We start from the raw sequence: 11,350 nt of genomic DNA, 5'->3' as shown, positions 1-11,350 counted from the left end.
TGCTGTAACCTCATAAAATTTCATTATATAAAACATGATAAGCTAAAAAAGAAAAAACAAACAAAAAAAACAAAAAGCAAAAAAGCTCTATGAGTTTATTACCAGATGTTCAGAAGAGTGGGATTGGCTCTGCTTTCAAGCTATGTATTTTATAATCAAATGTAGGTCATTCCTATAATTTATTATAAGATTGGTTCTATCCTTAAACTTGGATTTGATGACCTACGTAGCTAACCATATATATTATTTTTTAAATATTATTAATATAGCATCTTCATGTATTTCTTCAATAGTCCAGATAGAATTGATATAAGCTGTCTCTACCTCTGCAGGTCTTTCTTCCAATTTTTACCCTTGCTAAATTTGACTTTATTATACAGAATATTAAAGAGGTGGGTTTGCTTTTGGCTTTCTGTAAGTTTTCTTTTTTAATTTTAAAAACAGAACTCTCGCTTCTGATTCTACATCTATTGCTATTCTGGTCATCTAAAATCAGAATGAAAGAGACTGTAATAAAATACCTTAAAATTTCTTCTGACATTTATTAATCCAACTAGTGTTTAGTGAGTCCATATACTAGCTGATAGAAAAAAAATACTTTTTATCCCAATAGACATTGTTAAGATGATATTGGAAAAGTGAGATCAGCTCTTGCTCAGGAAGTAACCCTATAGTTTTAAGGATATGCAAATATTTTTTCTTTAAAAATTTAATTTATGAAAAATTAACTTTGGTAAAGTATCCAAGTCATAAGTCATCAAATTATTCAACTTTAATGCATATTCAGTAAGTAAACCACCTCCAAAGTTTATCCATTGCTTGGAGTGAGATTGCAGTGATAGTCAAAACAATAAAGCCAACCTTGAAACAGTTAAATTTTTGGTAGCATCTGGTCATAGCATGCAGGAGATTCATTAACCATTCCTATAACTGTTTTTTTATATATATATTTGAAAAATAATAAATACTACCTTAATTAAGCTAACCAAAATATTGAGAAAATAAAAATGAGGAACTCAGAATTCAAGGCCTGTTTTTTTCAAATAGGTCAGTCATAGTAATAAGCCCCCCTCAAAATTACTGGACACAGCTTTTATGTTCCTGAAATCTATAGTAAAATATAGATTCAGAGAAAGTTCAGGTAAGACCCTGAGCCTTTTAAGAGTAGTCATATTGGCCTACATTTCTGATTTTTCCATCTTTAATTAGCAGAGCTGTCCAAACTGGTTTGATATAAATCTCTTGAGAAAAATAGAATGTAAACTCTTTCTCCTATTGTTAATGCTCGTTTTATAGATGACGAAGTATGAAATGATTGATCATGTACTATAATGATGGATAAGGACAATTTCTGGAAAGGTCAAACCTGTTAAATAAATCTTAGAATATATTTAAAAACATCATATCTGCCTCACTGGAGCATGGTAACTCTTTTCAATGACAGGTGGCCTTCACATCACAGGAGTCACAGCAGTGGCAAACAATAGACATTCATACTTCGCTAAAAGAGTGGTGGAGAAAGGAATGAGGATTGTGAAATCACTATTGCTAAAGTAAGAGGTTATCCTGAATAGAACAAAATAAGTAAAGACCTTGACTACAGCTGCACAATCCTTGAACATTCTAATGAAAAGCAATGCAAAACAAACAAAACAAAACAAATGAACAATAACAATAAATAATCTTTTCAAACACCCAAATAGTTGTATACATGGTAACATACAAATATTTGAAAAACTTATTTTTTGTGTCTGCTCTACACACACACACTAATAGTAGGTCCTTTAAAAATAAAAGAAAACTCAACCTTCCTATCAAGCACATATTTTTTTCTGCACTGTATTCAAAGGCTTTATTTCTGTCTGTTTAGGAAGTTAGAATACATTTCATTTAGATTTAACAGAATTATAGAAGCATAAAGCTAGAAAAAACATCAGCGGTCATCTTGTAAACACAATGCACATTTCCTAAATCTTGTTTTCGTTCACCATAAAACAAATTAGCCGAGCCACCCACCTTCATTTAACTTAATATGTATGATTTCCTTATCTTTAAGTTATTTGTGAAAGATAATAAGTGTGTATTGTTGAAGACAAGGTTAATAGTCCCCAAATGGAGTCACTTATGCTAAGACCTACATCAGCAAACCATAACTTAATGTCAGTTTCAGCCTCTCGCAGAAATAGTCTTAAACTGGCCAATCAGGAATTACCTGGTCAAGACTAGTGAGGCAATCTGCCTGATAGAATCTGCAATCACAAGAAGGAAAGTGACCTTCAAAACCAATCCACTTTTTGCTAGCATAACTTTCTTGTTTCCATACCCTTGTACCAATAAAAGTACTTCGTTGTGTATACTGTCTTGGAGCTTCTTTTTTATCTGCTAAATGGGATGCTGCCCATTTCATGAGTCATTGAATAAAGCCAGTACGATCTTTAAAGTTCACTCAACTGGATTTTGTTTTTTAACAGTTGTTTTCCATCGCATACGTCCCTCAGGTCAATATCAATGTATATAGCAATCCTCTTTGGGCTTACTCTCAAATCTCCAAATCTCTTTTTTTTTTTGGTAGTTGTTTGGATAGGCTAAAATTCTTCATGTTGCTATATTTTGTAGTTACTCTTTTTTTGCTAAAAATTTCCTATTCAAACATAATATTCCTGGGAAGTTTCCACTGATTCTGTACGACTTAACCCAAGTATCATCTCTTTCATGAAGCCTTTCTAACCTTTCCCAGATAGGGTTGGGTTATCCCTTAGACTCTTAAAATATTCCTTTATGCATACCTCCTTTATTGGATTGTGTTAGAACATCCCAAGCCTTTCTCCTATCTAATTGTCTTTTATTCTCATGCTATGACCACATTCACAATAGTTCTAACACCAGCTCTATGTTGTTTGTTTTTTCCCTAACACCAAGCAATTTTCTGTGATACCAACTGGCTGTAACTCTATTCTGACACTGTCTACTTGGAGATAGCACCAGATCCCACAGGTTAAGGGCTCAGTCTCATAAGACTCTCCCACCCCATTTCAGATGTCACAGGTTGCAACCTGTTCTTCTGACTGGCTATAAATCTGAGGTTCCCACAACCTCCTGCTTGTTTGATTAATTTTCCAGAACAGCTCACAGAACTCAGAGAAACACTTATATTTACCAGTTCATTAAAAGATTAATTTTCTAGAACAGCTCACAGAACTCAGAGAAACACTTATATTTACCATTTCATTAAAAGATACAATAAATGATACAGAAAAAGAGCCAGATGAAGAGATAGATAATGTGAGGTCGGAGAGGGTGCTGAGCTCTGAGTTTCTGTCCATGAGGAGTTGAAGTGCATCACCCTCCTGGTACATGAACATGTTCATCAACTTGGAAGCTCTTCCAACTCTATACTATTGAAATTTTATGGAGACTTCATCACATAGGCATGGTTGATTAATACTTCCATTTTTTTAGCCATTTCTTCTTCTCAAAAGAAGGGGGGACCCTGAAAATTCCAAGTTTCTAATTCATGTCGGTCTTACCACAGACCAGCCATCATCCAGCAGCCGTCCCGGAGTGTGTACCCACAGTCACTTCATTTGAATAAAAAATGCTCCTAGTTCTATTATCACTTAGAAATTTACAAGGATAGGGTACCTGGGTGGCTCAGTGGTTGAGCATCTGCCTTTGGCTCAGGTGGTGATCCTGGGGTCCTGGGATTAAGTCCTGCATTGGGATCCATACAGGGAGCTTGCTTCTCCCTTTACCTATGTCTCTGCTTCCCTCTGTGGGTCTCTCATGAATAAATAAATAAAATATTTTTTAAAAAGAAATTTACAAGAGTATTAGAAGTTGAGTGTCAGGGACTGAGAAGAAAGACCAAACATTTATTTCTTATTATAAATCACAATACCATGAAGATCCAACACGTTCCCATAATTAGTTCTTTAATACCTATCCCTTCAACCAGATTCTTAGACTCTCAAGATCTGTGATTATGGAACAATAATTTATTTATCTGTAAAGCTTAAAACAGCAACTAATATACGATATGCATGAAGTTTATAGGTGAATGTGTGAATGACTTAGAGAAACTTCATAGAAACTTGCATAGAAAATGTTGTCACCTAAAGCTATAATAATCACATACATATGGCTATTAAAATCACAAATACATAAATGTGTTACTTATTAGTTATTTATATTAGCTTCCTATAACTGCTGCAACAAATTACTAAATAGTGAGTTAACACAGAATTGTTCTCTTTAGGTCTGAAAATCATCAGCCTAAAATTAGTTTCACTAGACTTGAGTCAAGGTGCCAGTAAGGTTGGTTCCTTCTAGAGTCCATTACCTGGCTCTTTCTAGCTTCTAGTAGCCAGACCTGTGTTCTTTGGCTTGCAGCATCTTTCTGCATGGTCAGATTGGGCCTACCATGTAGAAAGGTGCTCAAATAATATTTCTTCTCAAGATCTTAACGTAATCACATACGCAAAATCCTTTTAACCATAGACGGTAACATGAATAGGTTTTGGGAACTGAAAAATGGACATATGAGGGCTACTATTCAGCCTATCACTAAAACTCAGTTGCATTCTCACAGAGAATTGTGTGAACGTAGGTTAGTTTTGTTAATGTTATAACATCACCATTATATGAAACAACTGCTTCAATGTGATGTAACAGAGTGATATCCATTGCAGAAATGAAATGCCTTCCTCTATAACAGAATTTTTCAAACATTTTTTTGGGGGGAAGTCACTATGGGAAGTGTCAAAGAAGGCAACCCATGACAATAGAAAGTATTCTCAAAAGGTTTTGGGAAAAGTCCCTGTATCTCAAATGAATAGAAACAAATTCCTTGTTAGAAGTGCAGTGGAGGTTCCAGAGTTTGCTGTGTGGCTTCCCTCTACCTCTGCAGAGGCCTTTCAGGTGTGTTCGTGTAGCCCTGGTGTATGAGGAATTCAGTTTGAAGAATGCTACCTGCTTTATCCCATGTTTTGAGATGGTTTCTACTATGTCTTTTGAATTCTTTCCCTATAATTCAAATGAAGACTACTGTAAGCTGACTTTCTTAAAAGATTTTTTTTATTTATTTTGTCTGGGGGCAAGAGATGGTGGAGGCAGAGGGAGAGAGAGAATCTCAAACAGACCCCATGATGAGTGTGGAGCCTGATGTGGGGCTCAATCTCATGACCCTGAAATCATGACCTGAGCCAAAGTCAAGAGTCCTACCTGAGCCACCTAAGAACCCCTAATCTGATCATATTTGTTTTATATTTTAACCTAATATGTTGGAAAACTTTTTAGAAACTGAACCTAGAATGTTTCTATGATGTTTTTCAAAATAACAGAAAAATATATTTAATGAGTATGAATTGAGTCTACTGAATCAACTTTACTACACTTGGAATTTATTTTGTGTGTTCTAGTCTATTTTGTCTATCTCCTAACAAGGAGATTTGAATAAACTAAGACTTAATGAGAATTTTACTCACCAAACACAGTGCAGTGACTCTACAAATGAGTATTAGGTATTAATCTAATTTTTCAAGTATAGAAACTGACTTCATGAGTTTAAGTATTATTTAAATATGCCCAACATCCCAGTGAGTAATTTCATAAAGAATTCATATTTAATGGTAGTCCTTCTACTAAAACAGTTCATTAAAAGATACTGTATATTCTCATCCTTATATGTGTTTGAAATTTTGAAGTACAGATAAAGGATCTCTATCTTTTATCCCTCTCTCTAATATATTTGTATATTAAAATCATCTACATTCTTAAATCTCTTTCATCTTGAAAACAATTCTGTCAAGTATGTAGGGCAAGTGCTATTGTCCCCATTTACAGATATAAAAATCTCATTTCCAGGAAGTCAAATGTTTTCTCACTAAGCAATTATGATTAATTCCTTCTTGTTTATAATAATGCTGTCTTAAAGAAGCTATTACTGTTAAGAAGCACTGAGAAAAACTCTGTCTGAAGAAGCAGTATAGAATCAATCTTTTAAAGTAGTTTTTACCAATTTAACTATATGGTCCAGATGGCTTAATATTCATAGCTGTTATGACAGATAAATGTTGATGTCAAAAAACATTATTTAGAAAATCTGTATTTCTGACTATATGTGATTGTTTTTATACTTACAACCAATTAGACAGTTTTAATATAAAGGACTGGAGATTGCTAGCAATTGAGTTAAGACCAAAGATTTACTGCAGTTAAAAGACAAATTTTATGATTTTTAAAGAAACGTTTAACCAATGTGAATGAAAAGCAAGAACACAAGATGTAAGAAATTGAATGGTAACAAATATTGATTTAAACTAGTTTGTAAAGAGTGACTTTGATAATTTTGCATCTGGGAAATGACATAACCAATATTGTGTTAGAAATAGTAATTTTACCTTATGTAAAGAAAATGTTATCAAATCAGTTAGGAGGATATCATAGTTGTCCATTCGAAAAGAAATAGTGGCCTAAAATTATAGCAGAGATGAAGTCAGTGTGTGCAGAGAAAAGAAGGGATGGGTGCAAGAGTTACAAAGTTCAATCTGATAAGACTTGTCTGATTGCATATGATGATAAATCAGGAAAGAGGAGTAAATGAAAGATGATTCCCAGATTTCAGATAAGACATTTGGAGAATGATGGCACCATTAAAAAAAAAAAAATACAGGACATCAGAAAAATGGGTATAAGTAAAATGAAAGACAAATTAGCTCAGTTAGAACATGCTGAGTTTCAGAAACTAGTGTGATATTATATCAGGTGGAAATATCTTACAACTACTAATCTGAAGGTGGATTTCAAAAAAATAAAAAAAGATTTTAGTTGGATATATAGGCTAGGAAACAGATATATAATAGAGGCATCTGTAATTACAAAAAGCTTGGCATGGAAGATATTACAGGAAATAAGAGTGTTCAAAGGATAGAGCCTTGTAAAATGCACACATTCAAATTATATAGGCATCTTTACTTACCACTAATTCTCTCTCTCTCTCTCTCTCTCTCTCTCTCTCTCTCACACACACACACACACACACACACACACACACACACCTATTTCTAAGTCCTGGTGCTAATAGTTTCTAAATTTCTCTCCATGTCTCATCTCTGTTTCAACAGTTACTCTTACTCTGAAACCCATTATTTATCAACTAAAACACAATTCATTTCTTTTCTTTTTTTTTAAAGATTTTATTTATTCATGAGAGACAGAGAGAGAGAGAGAGAGAGAGAGAGAGAAGCAGAGACACAGGCAGAGGAAGAAGCAGGCTCCATGCAAGGAGCCTGACGTGGAACTAGATCCCAGGTCTCCAGGAGCAGGCCCTGGGCTGAAGGCAATGCTAAAGCGCTGAGCCACCCAGACTGCCCTACAATTATTTTATAATATTTCTTGAATTTATTCTTCCAATCTATGCTTTTTCTTAAAAGAAAATAACTGCATCATATTCCTACTTAAAGCCATTGAGTGCCTTTCTATTGCACCTGGACAAAAAGTCTAAATTTCTCAATTTGGCTTAGAAAATGTTGCGTTACCTAAGATTATGCTGTGTCTGCCCTGTATCTCACCACCTCCCTCTTCACATTTCAGCCATAACAATACCAATTGAAATTCTTTCAATTTCACAAATGTAGAATGTTTCAATGCCCAGCTTTTGGACATGATTTTTTTGTGTTAATAAAACATTCTCTTCAACATTTTTCTAGATAACATTCTTAATGTTCATAACACAAGAATGTGCTAAAATGCTTTGGTATCACTGTGACTTCCTAAATGGGTTATTCCATTTGTTTCCACATCTCCAATCCACTCTCTAATAATTTCTCATCTTCACCATGCCAAGAGGCTGACTTCATGACTGGATCACTAGAACCTTTTCTAATTTGGCTTTGAGTGGTACTCGTCCAACGGGAGGCACATACAAATCAGTGGACAGAAGCAAGAAGACATCAAAGTACTTCTTTCCACCTTTCCCTGACACCACTTTCTGACAGTTAGTTGCATCTCTCTGTAACAACAATTTCCATCAAGTGGCCCCAATTCTGTGGCTCCAATAAGACTACACCCTTTGCCCTTTCAGTTCTGGGAAGGTAACCATTCCTTGATGGTACAAGTGTCTGAGAATCTTAATTTTCAGTGTTTAATTAAACATAGACACCCTATATATAGAACACATTCACTGAGGTCTCTTATCTGAGTGAATTCTCAACACTGGTAATGCATAATTGATATTGAAATTGGTATCCAAGAGTAGAAACCTGACCATTAACATGGGGTTATGCATCTGGATTGCTCATATATTTGATGGAAACATGACCTCTAAGTGAGGGCAAAATTACACACTCATGTGTAGCATGCTTTGCATCCACATTTATCCAGGTTACCACTGGTAGTAGTTTAGGACAGATTACCAATATAACACAAATCCTTGGGTGATTATATGGCTCTTGTAATTCATTGTGATAGCAACAGTGATGCATATAAAGAATATAGAATGGGCCAGTAGCTCAGAAAGTGCTGAAAAGTGTAAGAAATAATCCCACAAATTCAGATACATAATTTAAGCCTAGAGATAAGAACTTAAATGTTTCTATGTATTCCTTTTAAAAATTATATTTTCTCCTGTAATCATAAGATGCAGGGCTAAGCATTAGACCCAAAACCTGATTGTTTGGATTGCACAGTTATGCCAATTAAAGACATCAATGTATCAAGTTTCTTCTTCTTCTTCTTTTTTTTAAAGATTTATTTATTTATTCATGAGAGACAGAGAGAGAGAGAGAGAGGCAGAGACACAGGCAGAAGGAGAAACAGACTCCTCGCAAGGAGCCCGATGTGGGACTCAATCCCGGATCCTGGAATCACGACCAGAGCTGAAGGCAGGTGCTCAACCACTGAGCCACCCAGGCGTCCCTGTGTCAAGTTTCTTCTTATGCTATACTTAAACAAATAATTATAAAGAAGCAGATCCCTAAGAACTGAGAATTTAGGCAAACACTGGCCCAGTTCATACACTGAATGTGAACCCATAAAAAAAGAGTTCTTTGTTCAAACGACTTTCAACTATATGATCTCTTGAGATAATGTCTCTTTTCCAAAAGACACAACCTCAACATCTCTCTTTGCTTCCAGAGTTAAATACTAGCATGTCACAGAAGGAGCATTGCAAGGTCTTTTATAAGGGGAAATAGAGTGCATACCAACATACCTGTGAGATCTTACTAGAAGTATGGATTCAAATGGACTCTACAGTTATTAAACCAAAGAAAGCACAACCTGAAAATAGTAACAAATTTTCCATTGTCGGTATACCCACATGGGTTGTGGAATTTCATAAACTTAACTAACATAGTTTAAGCACCTGGAATGCTCTAATAAGAGCTTGCAGGGAGCCTGATATGGGACTCGATCCCAGGACTCCAGGACCACGACCTGAGCCAAAGGCAGATGTTCAGTCACTGAGCCACCCAGGTGCTCCCCAGTTTGCTTTTAGTTAAATTTGGCAAATGGCAGGCATTAGTGGTAGATTAAAGGGTAGGGGGATTTGAAGGATAGGGGAATGGAGAGTTCTGGGTATTTTCTCTCTCAGCACTGCAGCTGTGACTCTTGTGACTCTAGCTCCCAAACGGTTGGCCTTTCTTCAGGCTTCAGCTCCCCCTGGACTCCAGTAAGCACTATTTCTCCCTGGCTTTTTCAGCCCTCTGGGTTGTAATGACCTTTTTTCTGTTGTTGGTCTCTGGATGTCTCTTAAAATCTTTCTTTATCTTTGTAAGCAATCACCTCCCTAAATCCTTTTAATTTTAGTCATCTGACTGGTGTTTATGTCAGGGTAGTGCCTTGAATGAAACACTTTCCTCTCATTACTTCTATTCCTCCAGTATGGGTATGTGTTTACTCCATAAAATCCCATGGCTGGCCCTCTGAAAATCCCTAATTATCAACCAGAGTGCACTGTTTTGTCATGGTCTGTTTTGTTGTTTGTATCTCACATAAGACATAGCTGAAAGAAATATGAGACTTTTTTTTCTTTTCAAAATTACTTATCTCCGGGCTGGGATAGTGTGTGGCATACAGCAAGTATGCAAGAGATTATTGTTAAGTGAATAAATTAATAAATGAACATTCACAGAATTCCAAGTCTTTAAGGTATTAAAAGGTGGATTAAAATTTTGACCTCCTGAGAAATCCAAGGAAGAAAAACATTTCAAAGGAAAAGTGGCAAATGAAAAAAAAAAGTCAAAGGGAGGACAAAATAATGACATGATTAGTAGATATTTCAGTTAAGGAGAGATCAAAACAATCAATGCGAAAGCAAGTGAGGTAAATTGGCTGACCATAACTATTTCAGTAACGAGATGCTGGTGAAAGGCAGCATGCAGCCCTCAAGAAAATAAGTTAGACTGGATAAAAAGAAATCGCAGAACACAAAACTTTTATAATAATTTTGGAAGATAAATATAGGAAAATGATGAGATCATAAATTCAGGGTTATCAGAGTTGAAAGGTTTATTTAGGGAAAGAAAAGAGAAGTGGGATAGCAGGAAGGCAATTTGGGCGATTTGAAAGAACTGACCAAAAGTAGCAGGAGGTAAAAAGTCGAATGATGTTAAAATAACTGCTTAGTGTGGCAACTAATGCTGAGAGAGAGGGAGAAAGAGAAGGAGTTGGCTGAACAAATGGGAATTATTGAACATCTGTAAATTGTAATGAGAATAAAGAAAATGCTCATCACAAACAAGAGAGAAGAAAAGAACAAGAGATTAAGACAAATTATATCTTTCCTACTTTTAGATATCATGAAGATACAAGATAAATCAGCAATTATTCACCTTAAGGTTTTATTCACTAAAATCACACTGAAATGAACAATTATGGGAGAAACAGAACATAGAACTAAGCAAGATTTCCTAAGCTTAAGTCAGAAATTGACACATAGCCTTCTTCAGAAGTAATTTCTCTTGACCTAAAGTTGGTTTGTAAACTCAGAAAAGATCAGGGCTACTAAATTTCCAGAGCTGTGGAGTTGCTTTGAAGAGTTCTCCAGGGAGTTTCTATTTTATTGTACAAAACTCATGAGTGTTTCTTAAATCGACCTATGTTCAAGGGTCATTTTAGTACTCCACTTTTTTATTTTCTTGGTGATCTTCACAGTTATTTGGTCTGTATATATTTGGTTTGGTAGTTAATATTAGCACTTGGAGTCTTGTTTTATGCTTATCTAATTATAATAAATTTAGCATCAGAATATTTGTGGAGAATTATCCATTAAAATTCAATACGATGAAAAAGTTATTTGGTCATTCAAAGCAGACCTAACAAAGATGACAATTTTCCTCTAGTCCCCTGGGTT

The sequence above is a fragment of the Vulpes vulpes genome, chromosome 8, assembly GCF_048418805.1.
Source record: "Vulpes vulpes isolate BD-2025 chromosome 8, VulVul3, whole genome shotgun sequence".
Classification (NCBI taxonomy): domain Eukaryota; kingdom Metazoa; phylum Chordata; class Mammalia; order Carnivora; family Canidae; genus Vulpes; species Vulpes vulpes.
The sequence above is the reverse complement of the archived record's forward strand: the minus strand, read 5'-3'. Positions refer to the sequence as shown.